This window comes from Vitis riparia, chromosome 16, assembly GCF_004353265.1.
Source record: "Vitis riparia cultivar Riparia Gloire de Montpellier isolate 1030 chromosome 16, EGFV_Vit.rip_1.0, whole genome shotgun sequence".
Taxonomy (NCBI): domain Eukaryota; kingdom Viridiplantae; phylum Streptophyta; class Magnoliopsida; order Vitales; family Vitaceae; genus Vitis; species Vitis riparia.
The window spans coordinates 7,232,484-7,257,357 of NC_048446.1; positions in this window are offsets into that span (position 1 = coordinate 7,232,484).

The following is a 24,874-nucleotide window of genomic DNA, read 5'->3' on the forward strand; positions in this document are numbered from 1 at the left end:
TAATTTTCAATCCTAAAAATTTCACTATTTGTCTAAATGTTATTTTCGTTAGTTAGAATTATTATCCCATGCTTATTTATTTATTTAAAGTCTAATCCTTCAAAAATTCAATGTCGTAATTTAATTTTCAATCCTAAAAATTTCATTATTTGTCTAAATGTTATTTTCCTTAAATAAAATTATTATCCTATATTTATTTATTTATTTAAAGTCCAATTCTTCAAAAATCCAACGTCCTAATTTAATTTTCAATCTAAAAAATCCCACTACTCATTTTTATTCGTTTAAATATTATTTTCTTTAATTAACATTATTATTCCATATTTATTTATTTATTCCAATCATTAAAATTTAATTCTTCAGAATCAGACTTCCAAATTTAATTTCCAAACTCAAAAACTCCACCATTCACATACCGTTGTTTAATGATTATTTTCGTTGTTAATGTTACCTCATCCATTTACTTATTTAGTTATTCATATACCAAAGATCTCATCTCTAAATAATTTCTTAAATTTTCAATCTATAAATTTAATCTCCAATCTCTAAAAATTCCATCTGTCGTAATTATTTATCTGATCTTTATTATTTCACCATCATCATTATTCCATTCATTTACTTATTCACTCATCAACTTATCCACTCATTTAAAATCCCGAACTCTCAAATCATTTTCAAATTTCCAATCTCGTTCAAATTTAATTTCTAAAATTCTCATTTTTAAGTAACCTTCGAGACTCCAATTTTTCAAATAAATTTCAAAAATCCGATTTTCTCTCAAATAGTTTTAATTCCATTTTGGTTTTCAAACAATCTTCTACTCCTCTTGATTTTAATAAGCATGAATGGATTTTTCATAATTCCGAAATAATAGAATATGTGACATTAATTCATGCAAAATAAACGGGCTTTGGTGGGGGCCCAACATGGGTGACTTTATGATTGATTGATTGACTGTTTGATTTGATTATCATACATGATTGATTTATCCTACTCTCTGACATGCATGAGATTATTCCTAAATTGTGCACTAACCCTCTCTATTGATAGTGCATGGTGGCTCGTTGCCCAGGTATGTACCCATCTTCCCTCTAATCATTGTTTATGCATGTCCCGATTCTTATATGTGCATGATCATTCAGGATATTCATTGATTTACTCACCAATTGCCACGTCGGCTTCATTTCATTAGTAGAGACCCGACTTTAGGGACTTAGAGGGGTGCTACGGTCTTTACCGTACCTTCCCGATAAGTAACCTGACCCCCAAGCCCGATCCGGTTTTTCGTAGATCACATTTTCCAAAATAAGAAGTCACACTTAGGGTTTTCTTTCTTATTTTGTTTACCCTTTTAAAATAAAACAAAAATAAGTGGCGACTCCAAGTCATTTTTCTTAAACAATAAAATCAATTTTTTTTTAAGATAAAAATGGAGCTCGCCATCGAATGGGAAACGCATGAGCCAAAATACAGGGTCCACAAAACTATTTTTCAAAATTCAATTCTCAAACATAATTTTATTTCTAAAAATATCAAAAACTGTTTTTTCATAACAATTTTTTAAAATACTTCCCAAACAGGGCGAAGGATGTTTGACAAGTTGTTTTTAAAAACAATTTAAAAAAATGAAAAACAAAAAACTTATTTGGATAAGTTGTTTTAAATTTTTTTTTTGTTTTGATTTTGTAAGAATATTGTAAATTCAATTTATATAATATAATTTAAATGTATTCAAATCTTATTAAAAATGAAAATAGTTTTATAATTACTAATAAATTAAAAAAAATAAATATATGGCTTTTAGCAAAACATGAATAATAATATTATAATAAAATTATAAATTATATTTTTTATAAAAAAAATTATTTTAGTATATATTAGAAAATAATTTTCCTCCAAACCAAACAACACCAAAAGAGAAAGATAATAAGGAGTACCTCATATATTATTCTCCTTACAGGTGTATCAAAAAACAAACTGGTTACAAGAGACTTTCTACTCACCCATACTTCCTTTTGATTAAGGATTAGGAAGAGTGAAAAGATTAGTATTTGACTCTTTTAGCATCTATTTAGAAAAACCTTTTCTTTTATTTATTTATTTATTTATTTATTTATTTTTATCACATGCAACGGTAATCCTCAGTTTCTATCTTCTGACGCTTATAGTCATCACACTCTATCATGTGTATAGCTCAGACAAATTAGAAAGAGGCAATACAAAAAAGACAGAACAGTTTTTAGAAGACTATAAAGCTCTCAAGTCCTCAAGATGCTCCTATGCTGATGTTAAGAAGATTACAAATCATTTCAAGGAAAAATTGGGTTAAGGAGGTTATGAAACTGTGTATAAAGGAAAGGTTTTTAGTGATGTTCTTGTTGCAGTAAAGATCCTAAACAATTCAAAAGAAAATGGAGAAGAGTTCATTAATGAAGTGGGAACAATGGGTAGGATCCATCATGTCAATGTGGTTCGCTTGGTTGGATTTTGTTTTGATGGAGTTAAACAAGCTTTAATTTATGAGTTCTTACCAAATGAGTCTTTGGAAAAGTATATATTTTCAAAATTTGTCAAGGGTTGTTAACTTAGGTGGGAGAAGCTTCAAAATATTGCTTTAGGCATAGCCAAAGGAATTGAGTATCTTCACCAAGGTTGTGATAAAATAATTCTCCATTTTGATATCAAACCTCATAATATTTTGCTTGATCAAAACTTCAATCCAAAAATCTCTGATTTTGGTCTAGCCAAATTATGTTCCAAGGAACAAAGTGTAATTTCAATGATAATAGCAAGATGGACCATGGGCTATATTGCACCAAAAGTATTATCAAGGAACTTTGGAAATGTGTCCTATAAGTCAGATATTTATAGATTTGGAATGTTGCTATTGGAAATGGTAGGAGGAAGAAAGAATATTGATGTCACAACGGAGAAGAATAGCCAAGTTTACTTCCCAAAATGGGTTTATAATCAGTTAGATATGGGAGAAGAGGTGTGTATTCAAATTGAGGAAGAGGAAGACATTAAAATTGCAAAGAAGCTAACAATTTATGGGACTTTGGTGGATTCAATGGTATCCAATAGATCGCTCTTCTATAAAAGTTGAGTCAAATGTTGGAAGCAAGAGACAATTTAACCATGCCACCCAACCCTTTTGCTTCCATATATTCAACAAGAACAAATATTAGAAGGTGTAAAAGATCTCTTCAATAAGAGTTGGCAGTCATTTCATAAATAATAGAGTGAAAACTAATTTATCATTTTTATTATTATGAGTGTGCAACCTAGATATGGACCATGTTGTACTCATTCATCAATATAAGGTTGTTGTTACTATTTTGATAATATTGTTTGTGAAAGAGATTTTTTTTAAAACAAAAATATAATAAATGGACAAGAGAATTAATAAGTGGCTTTAAGGGGAACTTATGGATTGTCTTGATATCGAAGATACTTCATATGAAAAATTATCACAATTTGTAAAGAAATAAATGACAATTGGAGACTTGAATGGTGGATATGCAAGCATGATAACTTATATGTTATTCTATATCTCCATGAATCAAGGAACTTTTGCTTGCATTGTATCATTTAGTCTACGTATCGAAACTGATAACATTTGAGTATGTTACTTTTTGTCAAGCCTTGCATGAATTTCAAACTAAAACCATATATTTTTATTTTTACTTGATTAGTCTTGCACACTTTTAAAAGTATTTGTTATTAACATAATATTTTTTCTAAGACAATTATGTCGGAAAGGAAAAGTGACATTTTTTTTCTCTTTTCTTAACCTAAGCTTTTGCAATACACAAACATAAATCCTATCCTCTCTTTGCTTCCATTGCTATTCTAGCACTACCATTCTCATTGGCTAAGAGCAATATGGCAGCCTTCCAACACATAATATTTTTACTACCCTAGTACCAGATTTACCTATAATATTCCCTTATAAAAAGTAGTTTCTGCCTCCCCTGCATCTCACATGGTGAAAGGAGCTGAAACTCTTTTTAAACTAGGTGTTGGATCATATAACGAGACAACCCTTTGTCAGGGTATTTCATATTCATTTGATTCAAAAATAAAAATTAAATAAACAACCCCATTTAGAGGCAGAAGTTACATCAATTTAGCATTGTGATTTTCATCATATATAAAATGCATTCCTATCAATCATCCTACATGTCAACTAAGAAGAAATGCTGAAAATTGGCCTATGAATTTTGAATTGTGAGGATTGCCGCTAATCGATGCATTACAAAATAAATTACTCAAACCTCTTCTAGCTTTATAACTATATTTACCTAAGAATTTAAAAACAAAGGGAATTGCCTTACATGTTGTTTAGATGGAACATTAATTTGCATATATATATATATATATATATAGAGAGAGAGAGAGAGAGAGCATTTGCAAGTAGATACATTGTTGAGTAATCTCCCATCTAAGCTAATTGTAATACTTGCATTATGTGAGGAAATTGGAACCCCCATTGGTTTGTTCTCCCGATCCAAAGCTGATATTTCATGAGAATATAAGGTAGGTTTAGGAGGTAGTTGCAATAGTTCAACATCACCTTCCAACATGTCGAGTGCTTTGCTCATAGAAGGGTGGTCCATGGGCTTCATTTGCACACACCACAATGCAACTATGACCATCTTCCATATATATTTCTTTTCATCCTCTATGACATCTCCCATTTCCATATCTTCTCCTTGTTCAATTCGGTCATAAATCCATGACGGGAAGAATAATTCACTTAGATCTTCCTCATGATGTCTACTAAAATGCCTTTGTTTTCCCACCATTTCCATCAACAACATTCCAAAACTATAAACATCAGCCTTATACAACACATGTCCAACGTTTTTATAAAACAACTCTGGAGCAATGTATCCTATGTTCCTCGAGCTGCAGTGAGAGATACAACACTTTCATTTGTTGAATACAATTTTGCAAGGCCAAAATCCGAAACTTTTGGTGTAAAGTCTTCATCCAAAAGAATATTGTGTGGCTTGATATCAAAATGCAAAATTTGCATGTCACACTCTTGATGTAAGTATTCAATCCCATGCCCTACTCCAAGTGCAATTTTGTATAATCTGTCCCAACTTAAAGGAATGTGTTTTTCTCCTTTAAGGAAGATAAACTTATCAAGTGACCCATTTGGCATAAGGTCATATATAAGGGCCCATTTTGATCCTTCTACGCAAAATCCAACAAGTTGTACTATATCAACATGGTGAATCCTTCCAATCGTGGCGATTTCATTGATAAAATCTTGTCCATTGGCTTTTGACATGACCAATACTTTTACTGCTACAATGCGGCCACTCTGAAGTATTCCTTTGTACACAGAGCCAAAGCCTCCTTGGCCTCACTTATTCCTAAAATTGTTGGTTATTTTCTTTAAATGTGAATATGAGTACCTTATGGGCTGGAGATTCTTGTGATTTTGAAGAAACTCTTCAATATCATCATTTGAATGATAAATGTCTCCGTTGAAACTTGTAGATTAAATAGCCAAAAAGACAAGATATCCCAAGTAGAAAGCGTCCTCCAATGATTGCTATGACTAATAGATCAACATGAAAAAAATGAATATTTTAGAGTTTATAATCATAGACATTTAGTTATCAAATCAAATCAAACAAATACATTTGTTTCAATGGGAGAGGAAATCAGATGCACTTGCTTGCACAAAATTTCAACTTTCTGTATTTTGAATTCATTATATTCCATGGACTTGGATTAAATGAAATGCTTTCAAATTTAAAAAGATAATTCCATGGAAAAATTAAAATTTTTGAATTTCATATAACTGAAATTTCAATTCAAGTCCAATTTCGATCAACCAAACCAAGAGAAATCCTTTATTCAAGCAAAAGAATTTTGCAATCTGCAATCTTGAAAGCAAGAATTATTCCCGATGATAGACAAAAAACTGATCATGTTCATCCCACACCAAAGTAAGAATCGGAACTTTGAAGTCTTACCGATCTTTTCAAGAAACCAGACACCTAATAAGAGGGAACATGGACTAAATTAGAAATGAGGCCCATAAAAGAGGGATTGTTATAATTAGAGAAAAAGTAGATACAACATTAGAAAATATGAAGCATGATGATGAAAAGCTCAATTTGTAAATCATGGAAGATGATGGAAGGAACTATCAAAGTCGTACCAATTGCAATGGTCGTCCCAGAAAAGCCAGATTGGTCAAAAGCATCTTCACGTCCTGCATGATTAAAGCCAGTAATCAGCAGTACTTTTAGCTGTAGAAGATCGAAAGCCTTATTACCAGAAACGAAAAATAATTGTACAGTCTACATTTACATACAAAGCCAAGTGTAAAAACAACACTTCATTTAAAACAAAAAGGAAAAAAGTTTGTCTTCCGAGAATATAATTGTTAAAATCATGGCAACAATTTTAAGATTTTTAAATAAAACGAACTCTCAATAATTGGAACTATTAAGGATTACCTTGGGTTGTATAGGGACTTCTAAGTGTTTCAACTGTGAATAAGAGAAGATACAAAATTCAAAATGAGAAAGGCATATAGTTGGGAAAAGCTAAAAATGAATGACGATAAAAGGAACTCCAAAGGCCTTACAAAAAAACGACCACACTGACACCAGTTCAGCTTTCAACTTCGTAAGCCGCCCTGCATGATTAAACCAAGCAACTGAAATTAGTAATAGAAATTGAAGACCCTTGCGAACATAAGATTGCGTTTGGTTATCCTATTTACTTATAATTGCAATGTATAGTTGGATTTCCAATGATTTTTTTTTTCTTTTTTGTTTTAAAATTGATATTAGTGTTCATCAGCCATTTAATTTGAAAATTTTCAGCACTCACAGTTTCTTCCATCATCTAGGCATTGTATAGTGTTGTTGCTGAAATTTTCCATGCACCAGCTGTCTTTCGCTTTGCATTCATGGCAGCGGGAGCTCAAAAATGAAAGCTGGAGCCCCATAAGCAGATTTTTTTTTGCAAATCTGTTGAAAGATTGCTGGGCTCTGACACAGCCATGAAATTCCCAGTAACAACTGTCATGCCAATGGTGCACGAATACGGAAGATCTCTCACCTGCATGTAGTCTGCAGCTAGCGCATAAGCATATGGTTGTGAGGAAGAGAAAGTAGCATTGGTGCGGTTGCAGGGAACAATAGGAATGTAGTATGGATCAAAGATTGGTCTTGCGCAGTTCATCAAAACTACAGTCTCCAGTTCAACAGGATATTCATATCCATATAGATCATCTATTGTCAAGGAATAGAGAGGAAGGGAGAAACAGTTGCTCTTCTCTAGCCCAGCAACTATTACTCTGATGGTACGATTGTTTTCACAAACCAATTCGTATGCAGGATCAGGATGACCACAGCCGAGCGGATCTCCTTTTAATCGAAAAGGGATGCTGATGTTTTGAATATCTCCGCAAGAAGAGGGCCTGCAGCGCTGGTTTTCACTAGCAGCGCAAAATGAAAGAAAACTAAAGTGGAGTGTTATGAGGCCTACCCCCAGGAGTTTTGCTTCTCTCAGCATCATAAGTTCAGATGCAGAGAGAGACACTTCTTTGGTTTGGGGCATCCCCAAGTTTCTGAAGATAAAATTACAACCCAAGGAGCAAAGCTGCTTAGAAATCAACTTTCTAGCCACTTGATTTGTCTATGCATTGGTGTCACAATCAACTACCCAAAATATTCTTTTCTTTTTTTCTCTTCATATTTGGCCGGCGGGTCATCATCAACGTAAAACCAAACTAAATACATTGGAGTTATAAGGAAACCTTGTCAAACCACAACTAAATACATTGGAGTTATCAGAAACCTTATCTATCAAACCACAACCAAGTACATTGGAGTTATCAGGAAACCTTGTCTGTATATATATATATATATATATATATATATATATATATATATATATATATACTTGGAAAACAAAAATGTTTTTAATTTCATAATAATAATTAAAATAACTAAATATAAAACTAATTATTTTCAATAAAAAAATTTCCTAATATCAATTTTTGAACTCAAGGTATGTGCAAAATGACGGGGTTTAGTTTTGAAGTATTAAAACAAATGAAATCAATTAGTTAATTCGTCGGGCCAACCACTAGGTCTGCTAACTCATGACCAAGTCAACATTAGAATATAATTAAACTTTACTTTGAATAAGGAATGGAAGTCCAACCAATTGGACTAGGGGGTCTGGCCTAATTTTTAAAAGTATGTTGAGTTTTTATAGTCAAACTATATTATTTTGAAGTATTAAAAAAATGGAACTGACCGATTAATTCATTGTACCAACCACCCAGTCAGCTAACTCATGATCAAGTCAGCATTTGAATAGAAATAAACTATACTCTAAACAAGAAAGGAATTTGATTGGCGGTCCAACCGGCTGAACTAGGGGTCTTTTCTGATTTTTAAAATTATGTGGAGCTTTTATAGTCAAAATGATATTGTTTTGAAGTATTAAAAAAAGTGGAATTCCCCAGTTAATTTATTGGGGAAACCACCAAGTCGATTAACTCATGACCAAGTTAACATTTGAATAGAACTAAACTTTATCCTGAACAAGAAAGCAATTTGATTGTAAGTCCAACTAGTTGGACTAAGGGGTCTAGCACAATTTTTAAAAGTCTGTCGAGTTTTTATAGTCAAAATGATATTGCTTTGAATTCTTAAAAAAATGGACTGCACCAATTAATTCATTGTGCTAACCACAAGGTCAACTAACTCATGACCAAGTCACATTTGAATAGAACTAAACTTTACTCTGAACAAGAAAGGAATCTAATTAGCAATCCAACTAGTTGGACTGTGGGGTCTGGCCTGATTTTTAAAATTATGTCGACTTCCCATGGGTTGATTCTTTAATATATATATATATATATATATATATATATATATATATATATATATATATATATAAAGAATAGAAGCCCTTAGATAGAAATCAAGAAATGCAATTCTTCATCTATAAAGAACTTGAAAAGGGTTTGATAGCACCACTTTTCCTCTTCTTAATAATGACGATGCACTATACTTAAAGTAGATCCACCCTCCTTGAAGACAAGCTTGATGCACTAGGGAGCTAATGGTCTACCTCCAAGATTCAACAGACAATGGATCTCACCTTGGATGCACTTTGCATATGAGAATTATACAGCCCGGGTTTTTAACAAATCCTCCAGATAGGTGCAGAAAATACAACAACCACAACGAAGAATGTGGCTGCTGTAGTGAAGATGGATGTTGGATAGGATATGCAGCAGGTGCAGCTGCTACAGTAGTTAGTGCAGGCTTGGGGCTGTTGCAATGGCGAATGCAGGGGTAAGCAGTAGAGAACACAAAAAGGCTCTAGATGTAGAATAGAGAATAAGAGAACAGAGAATGACTATGTTGAGAGCTGAGAGGGCGATCTTCTATACGTGGAGTCCCAATAGGTTTCTCCCATAGAATCAGAACCACGAAGCAATTATTGTACAAAACCTGAGACTGGTCACTTCATTTCCCAGAAGAAACAACCCACTAGAAGACTTAGTCAAATAAAAGACTAACTCAAACGAAAAATAAAGAAATAATTTTTTTTAAAAAAACTTATTTTAAAATTTGTAAAAAGTAGCTGAACTCGTGCATGTATGTGGTAGGGGAACCCCCCCACCCTCCACACAGGATGAGTGTGCAAATGCGACGTGTGTTAAGGGATTTTGGCCCGAACCACCTGAAACCCCACTCAAATGGGTTTGGGGCCCTTGAGCATGTGAGGCTTCCCTACACCTCTCTACAAGCCTATTAAGCTAAGGAAAGTGGGTTAGTACATATACCTACTTAAGGTGTTGCTCCTTTTCCTATGTGGGATAAGCAAAAACACCAAAAGCGCGCTCTCTTTTACTATACACTCTTCCTACAATCCCTCATAGAGTGTATAAGTGAAAAAAGGAAAGTATGGAGGGAAAATAGAATCCAATGCATCAATACTAGTGCATTAATACTGATGCCCAAAGGCTATGAACTAGTTTTCGGATAAATAAGTATTGAACCACAAAAATATGGTGAAAAAAATTTCTATGAGCAAGCCCACTTCCACTCTCATATAAATGAATCCATCAAGTATGTTCTACATTAAACATACCACCCATAAGGAATATGATATTCATTAAGAGTAAACACTCTACCTAAATCAATGCAAAATACGCTTCATCTACACTATAGGGATAGACTTTCATACAAGTATAACTGATAGAGCCCCTCAAGCTAACAAGTGATTTGTTATTACCCATATGAACCTACTTCATGGAATTTCCATTCTAGCAGGTTGGGTTACTACCACTCTTGACTTCTGTAATAGGCATAAGTCTCATCCCCCTCGATGTTTTTTCTATTAGTTTCTTAGCTAGTGGTTTGGTTAAAGGATCAACCAAATTCAACTCTGACCTAACAAATTCCAGGGATATAACAGGAGTATATGCTTGTTTTTCCCATTAAATATTTTACTTTTAGCCTTAGCAATCATAGTTTGGCTACCACAATGCATAGACACAAATAATGTTAGTCTCGTCCATAAAAAGATATCTGAGCCACTTAGCCTTAGAACTTGCCTTTTCTAAGGCAATAAACTCGATCTCCATAGTAGATCGAGTAATGCAAGTTTGCTTGACAGACTTCTAAGAAATCTCTACTTCTCCTATTTCTTTCATGTCAAACTTAGATCCTAGGAATTTCTTGATCTCACACACGACCTCTAGGTTAGTTCAAAAAATCAACATGTCATCAACATAAAGGTAAATGACTACACATGTGTTATCCTCATACTTATTATGAATACATTTATCGACATCATTAAGGGAATATCCATTAGTTACTAGCACATGATCAAACTTGTTGTGCCATTGTTTGGGTGCTTGTTTTAACCCATATAGTGATTTAACCAGCCTACACACCTTTTTCTCCTTCCTTGGAACTACACAACCCTTGAGTTGTTCCATATAAATTTCGTCTTCCAAACCCCCATTCAAGAATGCCATCTTGACATCCATCTGGTGTATCACTAGGTTATGAATGAAAGCTAGAGGAACCAGTACTCTAATTGAGGATATTCTAGTCACAAGGGCAAAGGTATCAAAGTAATTTACATTCTTCCTTTGCTCAAAGCTTTTAGCAACTAAATGAGTTTTATACTTTTCTATGGACCCATCTTGTTTTAACTTTCTTTTAAAGATCCACTTACAACCAATAGTCTTCGCACTAGGAGGTAAATCTACTAATTTCTATATATGATTATACATGATTGATTCAATTTCACTGTTAATAGCCTCATTTCATAATGGTGCATCAGAAGAAGTTACAACTTCTTTTTAGGTTCTAAGGTCCTCATCTATTAAGCAGGTATAGAAACCATCTCCAAGGTTTGTGTCTTTTCTATCTCTTTTACTCCTTAGTTCAGGTTCATAAGGTTCAATAGACTCATCTCTAATTATTTTTTGAACTTGTTGTTCACCACTTAGTTTCATAGGAAAAATAGTTTCAAAGAAATCCACATTCTTTGTTTCTATAATGGTGTTTACTTTTACAAGACTGTTTTCTAATTTAATAACAAGAAATCTATATGTTGCACTATTCTTCGCATAGCCAATAAACATTGCATCAAAGGTTTTAGGACCTAGTTTTCATTCTTTAGGTTCAAGAAAAAGAACTTTAGCCAAACAACCACACATTTTTAGGTATATTATATTAGATGTATAACCCTTCCACAACTCATAAGGTGTTTTACGAATTCTCTTGTAAGGTATTCTATTTTGTATATGACAAGTGGAGATGATAACTTCCCCCCACAAGTTCAAAGGTGCTCCTGAACTTACCAACATTACATTCACCATTTCTTTTAAGGTCTTATTTTTCTTTTTTGTTACTCCATTGGACTCGGGGGAATAAGAAGGAGTAGTTTGGTGAATGATCCCATCATCTTCACAAAAATGAGTTAAAGGGGTTGGACTCATACTCTCCTCCTTTATCGGTCCTAAGCCTTTTAATTTTCTTACTTAGTTGATTTTCCACTTTATTTTTGTACTTGGTGAAAACATCTTTTGCTTCATTTTTGTTTCTCAAAAGATATACCCTTGCATACCTTGAGTAGTCATTTATAAAAGTTATGTAGAATCTTTTACCACCTCTAGTCATTGTATTTTTTAGGTCTCCTAAGTCACTTTGTATTAAACTTAGTAGTTCTGATTCTTTTTCTAATGATTTGCAAATTTTCTTTGTGGTTTTAGATTCTACACAAGATTCACATTTTCCATGGTTTTCTAAGGATAGTTTAGGAATTAAACTCAATTTAAGCATTTTTTTTCATATAAGAAAAATTCATATGTCTAAGTCTACCATGCCAAATATCATAAGAGTCAACTAACTAAGTAGAAGAAGAATCATTATTATTGATAATTTCTAAAACATTCAACATAAAAAGGCCTTGATAGTAATGACCTTTGCTAACAAAAACATCATTTCCGGTTAAAACTATTTTATCAGGGTTAAACAAGATTCTCACTCTGCTTCCCCAAGTAGAGATACTAACACCAAGTTCTAGCCAATATTTGGCACATAAAAGACATCACTGAGGGTGAGCACTTTTCCAAAGATTTGCTTGATGAGAACTTTCCCTTTGCTAATCATTAGGGAAGATCTAGAATCGCTCATAAACACTTATTCCTTTCTTTCCTTTACCATGTTATAGGAAGTAAATGTACTTCTGTTGCCACAAACGTGCCTGGTAGCCCTAGAGTCTACCACCCAGTCTTTCACATTGGTGACCATGCTCACCTCAAATGAGACTACTATTGCAATCACCTTTGTCTCTACTAGGTTTGCCTTTGAATTGGTCTTCTCAGTTCTCTTCCTAAGATGGCATTGAGTTGCATGGTGTTCAGACTTATTATAGATGAAACAATTACCCCTATTTTTAATAATTGGGTTATGGACCTTGTTTGTTGCATTGGGCTTGGTCTTAGAGGTTAGTTTTCTAAACCTATTGTTTTTGGGCTTAGGTTTTTCTTCTACCACATTAGCCTTAGAAGACAAGTTCTTAGTTTTCTTAACTTTGTCCTTATTGTGGTTTTGTTCCTTAATCCTAATATGGATTATGGTATTTTCTAGGGACATTTGTTTCCTTTTATGTTTCCTGTTATTTGTAGTCTTTCCAAGACTCTGGAAGAGTCTCTACTAAGTAACCAACCACAAAAGGTTTGGGTAATTTAATGTCTTTAATAGCTAAGTCATTAATCAACAAGTTGTAAACATGGATTTGAGATGATACATCTTTATCCTCGGTCATTTGGAAATTTCTAACATTCCTTATATCATATTTCTGAGTTCTCGCACCTTCTAAGATATATTTTTTATGCATTGCATCCCACATTTCTTTTGGTACTTTATATTGACAGTAAACATCAAATAACTCATTTGTAAAAGTACTAAGAATAGCATGCCTAACTTGTTTATTTCTAGTTTCCTAGGTAGGAAAAAATTCAGAATTATCTTTTAGTTTTGGGTCACCCAAAATGTGTCCCAAGTTCACTACATCTATTTCCAATAAGACCCTTTCCTACCATCTCTTGAAGAATGTCCCATTATAGGGATCAATCTTATAGGTTTCAGGACGTGTGTGAACCAGGGAAGCTTCCATTAATCTACTTTAAGATTGTTGTGCTAAGGGTATCTAAAAAGTAGTGAAATTGAACTAGCCCAAAAACACATAATCAAATATTAGAAAGAGATAATGAAAACTTATTAGCATGGTTAGCTAAGGCAATACGATGCACTATCATTAAAGTCAATCCACTCTCCTTGAAGACGAGCTTGATGCACTAAAGAACTAGTGGTCTACATCTAGGATTCAACAACTAGTGGATTTTGCCTTGGGTGCACTCTACAAATAAGAATGGTACAACCTAAGTTTTTAACAAATCCTCTGGATAGATGTAGGAAGTGCAACAACCATAGTGAAGAATGTGGCTTTTATAGTGGAGATGGATGTTAAGTAGGATATGCAGTAGGTGCGATTGTTGTAGTGGTGACTGTAGGCTCGGGGCTACTATAGTGACAAATACAGGAGTATGCAATAGAGAACACAAAAAGGCTCTAGATGTATAAAAGAGAGTGAGAGAGCAAAGAATGACTGTGTTTAGAGTTGAAGGGGTGATATGCTTTTATAGGTAGAGTCCTAACAGGTCTCTCCCATAGAATTGGAACCACGGAGCCATTATTGCACAAAACATGAGACTACCTACTTAGTCTCCCAAAAGAAACAACCCATTAGAAGACTCCGCCAAAATAAAATACTAATTCAAATGGAAGATAAAGAAATAATTTTTTTTAAAAAAATTATTTTGAATTTTTTAAAAAGTAGTCGAACTCGCGCGCTTATGTAAAGGGGAAGAGACCTCCCAGCATAGGATGCATCTACGAACATGACACATATTAAGGGATTCTTACTCGAACTGCTCGAAACCCTACTCAAATGGGCTTGGACCCCTTGGGACTACAAGGCTTCCCTATACCTTTCCACAAACTCATTAGGCTAAGGAAAGTAGGCTAGTACATGTACCCACTTAAGGTGTTGTTCTTTTTCTTATGTGGTACAAGAAAAAAACTAAAAGCATACTCTCTTTTACTGTACACTTTTCCTACATATATTTCTCATTTATTTATTTAATTTCTAATTCTTATTTACGTGTAGGAGCCACCTCAATATGTGTCGAAGGTAATAAGATTTTATGCAACATTACACACATGGTGCCTCTTATGTCTTCTCAAGGTGAGTGCCTAAGCAGCCTTAGGATGCATAAAGAGCATTGCCTTGGAATGCAAGCCACACCATATCGGGATGCATGTAAGAGCCATCTCGAGATGAATGTAGGAGGTGCCTCGAGATGCATGCAAGAGGTAATGAGGTTTTATACAACACTGCATCTATGGTGCACTCCCGTACCACCATATATATATAAAGGAAAAAACTTCTCACTAGCATTGCAAAACGATATTAATCAATAATAATAAGAAGAGGGTAAGTGATATACATATATATATATCAAGAAATGCAATTCTTCATCTGTAAAGAACTTGAAAAGGGTTTGATAACACCACTTTTCCTATCAATATTATTAAGAAAAGGGAAAATTATATATATATATATATATATATATATATATATATATATATATATATATATATATAAAGAAATGCAATTCTTCATCTATAAAGAACTTGAAAAGGGTTTGATAACACCACTTATGCAAAGCTAGTGAGAAGTTTTTTCCCTTTTTCCCATGAAAATGCATGAACTTACTTAGAATCCTTCACATGATTAGATTATTTTATTTTTATGGCTTGTTTAAAAATGCCAAATTAATTTCAATATGGATCCATTTCCAAGTCAAAGATTTATTTTTTAGGAAAAAATTAATAAGAAAAATTTTAATATTCTAATTTTTTAGGCATTTTTCGGCCACTACTTATGTTCTACACATCAAAAATAACATATAAGCACCTTGCAAAACATTAAGATACAAGAGAATGAATCGTTGAGGGACTTCATGAAGCGGTTCAACTAGGTGGTACTTCAGGTTGAGTCCCATAGCATGGACGCCATTCTCCAGATTTTCAAACAATGCAGAAGACCAGGCACTCTGTTATTTGAATCCCTTACCAAAAAGTTGTCCACCTTGATGGACGACTTGTTTGAGCAAGCAAATAAGTATGTTATGCTCGAAGATGATGCTCGAGTAATGTCTTAGTAGGTTCTGGTCACGAACTAGCAAGCAAAAAATAATAAAGTTCGAAACTCAAAGCCCCCGAACAATCAATCCAGACAAGGGGGACAAAAGTGGGATGGACGATAACAGTAGCCCTTAAGGCTTAACCTGCTAACTATCTCTTATAAGTAGCTTCTTCTACTAATTCAGGACCTACCTATGTTCAGATGGCTAGAGCTGAGCAAGACTGACCCGACCAAGTGAGACCAAAAGCAACGATGCTCCTATCATAAGGAGCATGGATGTACCACGAAGTAGTGCAAGAATCTACACTACCTAGTAGAAAAACTCATTAAGTTTGGACTCCTTAAGCAATATGTCTATGCCCCTAACATATGAGGTAAAACAGAAGCAACCGAACGAGTAGTCATCAACTATATACATGGAGGGCCCGTAGATGATAAATACCACTCCAAAAGGTAGAGGTGAAGGCTAGTTCACATAGCTTCTATAGGGGAGAAAGTACGTGTCGTTTAGTGTACGTTCACTAATGAAAGTGTCTAGCCAATAGACAAGCCCATTACATTTCCTCCAATTGACTCTAACCTAGTCATCCTACCACATTATGATGCCCTAGTTTTAACACTTGGAGTTAGCGATTTTGATATACGCAAAATTCTAATCGATCCAGGAAGCTTGACCAACCTCTTGTAAATATCAACCTATAGGCAAATGGGCTACTCCTCGTCTACTTTAGAAAATCCTAACCGCATTGATTGGAGCCAAAATATGTGCTTTAATGGCACATATTTGATATGACTTGTGCACCAAAGGACATTCAAATCACCCAACTTGACCTAAATCGATGCTAAGGCCCTAGCCATGAGTTTAAGTTATAATTTGGAGACTTATCTCAGGTTCAAGGGAAGAAAATGGTGCAAGTTGAATCACTTTAGATTTTAAAAGATCAAAAAAGGCCTAAATGATGAAATAAGTGAGTCAAGACTCATGGACCGTAAGAAAAGGCAAGACGATAATATCATGAGTTTGGAATATGAGAAATGAACATTATGGAGTAAGAAAGAAGGTAAGAAAACATGGGAAATGAGGCTTGAAGCAAGATTCAGCTGTATGGAAATTTATAACTCAAAAATTTGATGACAATATATACACTAAATTTGAGGACAAATTTGGAGCACTTTCCAGAGTCAATTGTATACATACTATATATTGTTTCAAAGTTCGGGAAGTCAGGATTCCAATACTTAAAATGATGTGCAAATCGGAGCTGAAATGAAGAAGTTATGGCTATTTGAATACAACTACACCAAGTTGGAGGGTCATTTCGAATGATTTAGAAATTCAACTTATGAATTCGAAATCCACTTCGAAATGACATCAATTTTGAATTCACCCATTGCCACTTTGATTCTTCGCCTCCTCTACCTTGGGAATTCAATCTATTCAACTTATGAATTTGAAATGACACTAATTTCGAATTCACCCACTGCCACTTTGATGTTTCGTCTCCTCTATCTCGGGAATTGCATCTAGGGCACTTCATCCACCCTAAGTGACCCCACACGACTAGAAATCACCATTTTATTATTTTTTTTAATCATTTTTAGGAAATTATTTTGTAATAAGTGGCCAATGAGAGTGTGTCATATGTTAGGTAATTGATGGTATTATATAAACTCTCTCAATTCTAGGTTTTTGGGATCTTGGATTTTTTTCCAAAGATTTTGACATTGAAGGTGGAAGAATATGAGAACTTTGGTTTTTTTTCTTTTTCTTATTTATTAAATATATTGTTTTTAGTTTCTTTTGATTCAAATTATGGATTTTTACCCTATTATGGATTGTGAATGTGACATCACCCCCATGAGAGGCTAAGAGCCAACTTGGGGCTTGAAGCATGCAAACCTAAGGGCTAGGAAACTTATAGGGACAATGGGTAAATTATTATAACAATGAGATTAATTATTGGTTGGGTGACAATTTATCTTTTTTTTTTTAATCCTATCCTTGTGAGTTCATTTAGGGAATGATACAGTAGGTTATTATCCGATACTAGTGATTCTTAGTAATTCTTGATCATTAGTTATCCTCGTCTTCCCTATTATTATTTGTCCCTAAACAAAGCTATAAGGAGTAGGAAGGGTTAAAAAACCAAATCTTAAATTGGTAATCAATCTCATTCATTTAATGGTTTTAGGATTCTGTTTTAAAAAAGAAAAATTAGGTTTCGGATGCAATTTTGAGTTATAGAACTCAACTTGATCGTGAGCGGCCAAGGATCCCAAAACCCTAAGATCATATTACTTAAAAAAAACCCTTGTTTTCTCTAATTTCTATACCCTAGGTTGGATTGTGGAAAACCCAAAACTTGAATCAATCAAATTTAAATTCAACATTCATTTTATTATTAATTTAATTTCTTTTACTTAGTTTCTCATTTTTCACATATTGTTTTTCACTTTAGGATTTAAATGAAAGCAATTCATTTATTCTAGTATTGACAATTTCCATAAGCCAATCCTTGAGGACGATACCCGAAATACTACAAAAGCCGTAGTGACTCTTTCTCTAGTTTTTTTTAACCAGAGTGATTCGTGCCCAATTGGTGTCTCAACTGATTCGTGTCCAGCTGGTGCTCCTTGATTGAGGGAGTAATCAACAAAATTTATAACCTATTACACCATGAACTAGGGTAGCAAAGACAAAGCTACTATAGCATAGTGGCTCTAGGATCGTTCACTGGGATGGGTTTTCACTTTGCAAATGATATTAATTCAAAGCTGAATTGGTGTCTTTTCATTTCAAGGTTAGCTTTGAAAGAAAACATAAAGATGTTTGAATAAAAAAAAAAGGTTTGGTCTTAAACTAACCAAAAATAGTAACTGATTTTACTTACAAAGAAAAGTGTTTCTTGGAGTTTAGATCACTAGGCTCAGGTTCATCATACAAAAAGGAGAGTTTCGGTCACTTGTTTCTTTTCCTCGCATTAGAGAATTAACATATAGTTAATTCTCTAACCGGTGTGGTACAAATGCTTCCCTTTAATGGGTTCAAACACTAAATCCCTCTCACTGATGCATCTTGCAATGGCTCATACCTCTCACCTAGCACTTGCCATTCAAGGTGATCTTTAAGCTTGGATTACCCGTCAAAAGCTCGCAAGAGATAACAATGGATGTCTCCTTAGAGTCCAAAAGCTTACCAAGTGTTGGCAATTCTAGAAAATCCTACCTTCAAGTCACCTCCCAGAGGCTCGCAAGGGGTAAACTAGTGAATCTCCATGGAGGGAGATCACTTGCCTTACCAAGTGTTGGCCCAGGTGATTTAAAGGCGTTTTAAGTTAACTAAAAAGATAAAAACCATTAACGGGTCACACTTTCTCTTCATTAATAATTGAAACAACAAAACTTCCAATTTATGCATGAGGGAACTTACCCAGCTTTCTTCACTCCAAGAGACGAAGAGCCTAGCCTCTCATCCTCTGAGGAAAAATCCTCAGAGTTTGATTGGCTAGAAAAAAAAATAACGAAAAAATAAAAATATATAAATGAAAAGCAGAGCAAGTGCTTTGTAAAATATATTCCTTACTATTACAAAAGGTTGTCGTCCAGAACAGGCTCCCTGAGAGATATATATAAAGAAAATTACAAAACAAAATATCTGAGGTTATTCACCCCTTTTCCAAACTTAATAACTAATGAATCCTATAATTGGTGAGTTACAAGGAGAAAATGGGGATTTAGACATAAAAAATCTGAAGCAAAATATCCAAAAGTGTCGGTCGCAAATATCGGGAAACTTCAGGAGAAATTCCATAGCACTGTGCAAAATGGCTGCGAAATCATTTCGCAGCAAAAGGGTGATTTCGCAGCCGTGCAAAATTCTTCCTTTAGCTTGGAGTGATGGGCTTCCAATGGCTGTAACTCCTTCATTTCAACTTCAAATCATGTACCGTTTGAAGCATTGGATTTTTGACTTCTTGAGCTTTGAAACGACATATAGCATGCATAAATTGGACTTCAGGAAGTGCTCCAAAAGTGGCTGAAATGACTGTCATCAAGAATGCTTCATAGCAGATTTCTCTTTGCTTCCCCTCCTTGCATTCCGGATTTGCTTATGGAAAAGGACTTCAAAGCTTTGGTTCTTCATGTTTCTGAGCTTTCCATTGCTTTGCCATGGATTCCAAATAACTCTCCTCAATCTCATATTACTTTGGTGATAAAAAAAGCTATCAAAACACCAAAACTTAACACAATTTGATTAGAATTGATTGCAAGGGTCCTTAACATGTTAATTGGGTTAAAAGGCAATAACTACTACTCAAAAGTGTTTAAAAGAGTTAATTACAAGCTATCAAATAGCACTTTTTGAGTAGTAATCACTCCCCCCAACCGACATATTGCTAGTCCCTTAGCAATGAAGGAGAGAAAAAATAAAAATAAACAATACTATAATTTACAACATCATGCTGATCAAAAAACAATTTTCAAGTGGCATGATGATCTAACTCTCACATGGAACATTAAAGAAATAAAACTCAAACTTCAACAAGAGTTATCAAGTAACTTGTCTAATCACAATTCTTAAAGAGAAGGCATTATGCAAATTTTAAGCTTTAAAAGAGTTTCCACTCCCAAAGGGTCAAACCTTACTCTTCCACAAAAATCTAAGTGTTATTTATTAGTTTCCGAATATAGTATGTTGAACTAATCTCTCCCCCCAACCTAGTTTTTTTTTTTAAAGCTTAGCAAACTAATCAACCTCCAATAGACTAAGAACGCACCTCTTTTCTCACAAATTTTTTTTCATTGTGTACAAGGCTTAAAGGTATTTTTTTCTAAATTGTCCATGTAACGGGGGTCCATCGATGACTCCCAACCAATTAAGGTTTAGGGCATCAAGTTTTAAGGATCTTTCAACCACTAACTCCTCGGATTTTACCCCAGACTTTTGAGAATGAATTTTAATACCCAAGCACCTACAGTATGTTAAACTCCACCTATCCACCCTTGTAACGAGCATTGAGGTCGGTGACTCCCAACCAATTAAGGCTTAGGGCACCAGGTTTTAAAGATTTTCACCATATAGCCCTCAGACCTTGCTCGGGTTTCAAGGCAAGCAAACATTTTTTTTTTCAAAGACTCATTGGCCTTTTACAAGGTGTCCCAACACTATTAAATGAGGTCAAAGGTACCAAGTCTAAAATTTTCCTAAGTCAAGAGGGAAATAGTTTTTCATCTTATAATCGAAACCTATTGTGCACAGTGTGTGGATAGCTTAAAGTGGAAGAACTGAGGTTGAATTCAATAGAAGTTTCAACAATTCATCAACTTTAATAAGCATAATACAAAATCTAAGTCAATTAAAAAGACAAATTCAATTTCTCCCATTTCATTTTGAAAATTTTTCCTTAATAACCATGGAGAGTAGAATAAAAACTTTAAAATTTTTTAAAAATTAAGTGAAAAACAACTAAATTACCAAAATAACTTAGCATTATTAACAATACTTACTTCCTCAACTCTCCCCCTAACCAAGCTGAACATTGTCCTCAATGTGACAAAAGCGATTGAAAAATAGGGAGGAAGTGGTACCTCCTGAGTGACATGGAGTCTGAGTCGTATAGGAGAAACCACATGTTTCAAAGAAAACATAAGAGTTAGTGAGTAGAGGAAAAAGAAAAATGTCAAGTTTAAACAAGAATTGATGTCTATATATGATGTATCATCAGTAATATATCCAATCCCAGAATATAAGACATCAAAACATGGAATTATGTATACTAATATAATAAGTAAATACAAAAAATAAAGAGATGATCAAGTAATGGTAGAGTCCTGTGGAGCTGATGCATCTGTGGTGGCCTCTTGAGTGGGTTGGATCAGGACTTTGACCTCTGTTCTGGTAGTCTCCTTAGGTAGCATAGTCTCCTCGGCTAGAGCTCTCAGTTAGTAGCTATGGGATTTGATGGTTTAAGGAGGTCAGAAATGGAGTGAAAGGCTTCATGTGTGTGATCTCAGGGTGCGCGGGGCTCTCCTCTTCATATGCATGGTCGTGGGGCTCTGTTGGCATTTTAGCAACTTCCATTGGCTTTGCAAGGTGTTTTTGCAAACCTCCCTCCATTTTTCAAGTCAATTTCGCAATTTGCAGGCCATTTCGACGCTTAGAGGTGATTTCGCAGCCATTTCGAAGCTTGGAGATCATTTCGCAGCAAAGTGGCATTTTCGCAGACCATTTCGCAGCCTAAAGGTGATTTCGCAGCCAAATGCCATTTTTGCAGCCCATTTCGCAGCTCAAAGGTGATTTCGCAGCTCATTTTGCAGTTGCGAAATGAGTGTACGGGGCTGCAAAATGGCACTCGTGTGCCAAAAAGTGGTTTCGTAGCTGCGAAACACCCTTCCAAATGGCGTCTCGACTGCGAAATGGAGGATTTCAAGGCGTGGAGGTTTCGCAACCATTTCGCAGCTGTGAAACGAGGGGAACTGTGCTGCGAAATGGCACTCGTGTGCCAAAAGAGTGCTTTGCAGCTGCAAAAATTTTCGCAGAGAGGGGCCTGAGGCTGCGAAATGGTTTTGCAGCAAAGTGCCGATTTCGCAGAGGCTTCTTTTAGGCTGCGAAATCTCGTAGACCCCTGTTTTTCCTCTGTTTTTACATTTTTCTTGCTCCAAACAACTTTCCTTCAATTTCTTTGCAATTCCTCCTAATTTTGATCATCCAAAAACCTATATTACATCAAAACAAATTAGATTTAAAGCATTGAAATCAAAATTAAAGCATTTAAATCAAAATTTAAAACATTGAAATCAAAATTAAAACAAGTAAAAAAAAAACAAAACAAAAAGATATGGACTAGCTAGTCTTTAAAAAGACTAAGTCCATCAAAAAATTTGATCCTGATTTAGCTTGCCCGGATCCCATATGAAGTTTGCATCCCTCACTTGGGGCTTTCTTTGTATGATTTTCCCTTGGGGGAAAGGTGGAGGCATGTGTTTCTTCATCAATTCTTCCTTGATGACTATCCTCTGTGGTTCTTCATTTATATAGTCATCTTTCTCTATGCTTTTCCCTTTTTTCTTTCCTTTGATTTCCTCCCTATTTTCTTTCTCTGTTTCACTCTCTATCTTATGCTCTAGCTTACATGTGGGCAAATGAACCTCTTGAAACTTCAGCCACATAACTCATGAAGTTTATGGCTTCCTCTGCTATCTCGTATTCAATATGGCATGCACAACTAGCAATTTGTGAATTAAAAACAGAGAAAACAAAAGAAAACAAAAGAAAAACAATTCAAAGAAAAAAAAAATAAGGTAAACTAAAAACTAAATAAAAGGTATACTAAAATATGAACAAAGAAAAATAAACAAATAAAAATAATTAGTAAAGAGAAAAGAAAAGTCACCAAACTTGTGATGAAGATCACAAGTACTCTAGAAAGGTGATATCACTGTAAAGTGGCACCATCCCCGGCAACGACGCCATTTGATTCGTGCCCAATTGGTGTCTCAGTTGATTCGTGTCCAGCTGGTGCTCCTTGATTGAGGGAGTAATCAACAAAATTTATAACCTATTACACCATGAACTAGGGTAGCAAAGACAAAGCTACTATAGCATAGTGGCTCTAGGATCGTTCACTGGGATGGGTTTTCACTTTGCAAATGATATTAATTCAAAGCTGAATTGGTGTCTTTTCATTTCAAGGTTAGCTTTGAAAGAAAACATAAAGATGTTTGAATAAAAAAAAGGTTTGGTTTTAAACTAACCAAAAATAGTAACTGATTTTACTTACAAAGAAAAGTGTTTCTTGGAGTTTAGATCACTAGGCTCAGGTTCATCATACAAAAAGGAGAGTTCCGATCACTTGTTTCTTTTCCTCGCATTAAAGAATTAACATATAGTTAATTCTCTAACCGGTGTGGTACAAATGCTTCCCTTTAATGGGTTCAAACACTAAATCCCTCTCACTGATGCATCTTGCAATGGCTCATACCTCTCACCTAGCACTTTCCATTCAAGGTGATCTTTAACCTTGGATTACCCGTCAAAAGCTTGCAAGAGATAACTAATGGATGTCTCCTTGGAGTCCAAAAGCTTACCAAGTGTTGGCAATTCTAGAAAATCCTACCTTCAAGTCACCTCCCAGAGGCTCACAAAGGGTAAACTAGTGAATCTCCATGGAGGGAGATCACTTGCCTTACCAAGTGTTGACCCAGGTGATTTAAAGGCGTTTTAAGTTAACTAAAAAGATAAAAACCATTAACGGGTCACACTTTCTCTTCATTAATAATTGAAACAACAAAACTTCCAATTTATGCATGAGGGAACTTACCCGGCTTTCTTCACTCCAAGAGACGAAGAGCCTAGCCTCTCATCCTCTGAGGAAAAATCCTCAGAGTTTGATTAGCTAGAAAGAAAAATAATGAAAAAACAAAAATATATAAATGAAAAGCAGAGCAAGTGCTTTGTAAAATATATTCCTTACTATTACAAAAGGTTGTCGTCCAGAACAGGCTCCCCGAGAGATATATATAAAGAAAATTACAAAACAAAATATCTGAGGTTATTCACCCATTTTCCAAACTTAATAACTAAGGAATCCTATAATTGGTGGGTTACAAGGAGAAAATGGGGATTTAGACATAAAAAATCTGAAGCAAAATATCCAAAAGTGTCGGTCGCAAATATCGGGAAACTTCAGGAGAAATTCCATAGCACTGTGCAAAATGGCTGCGAAATCATTTCGCAGTAAAAGGGTGATTTCGCAGTCGTGCAAAATTCTTCCTTCAGCTTGGAGTGATTGGCTTCCAATGGCTGTAACTCCTTCATTTCAACTTCGAATCATGCACCGTTTGAAGCATTGGATTTTTGACTTCCTGAGCTTTGAAATGACATATAGCATGCATAAATTGGACTTCAGGAAGTGCTCCAAAAGTGGCTGAAATGACTGTCATCAAGAATGCTTCATAGCAGATTTCTCTTTGCTTCCCCTCCTTGCATTCCGGATTTGCTTATGGCAAAGGACTTCAAAGCTTTGGTTCTTCATGTTTCTGAGCTTTCCATTGCTTTGCCATGGATTCCAAATAACTCTCC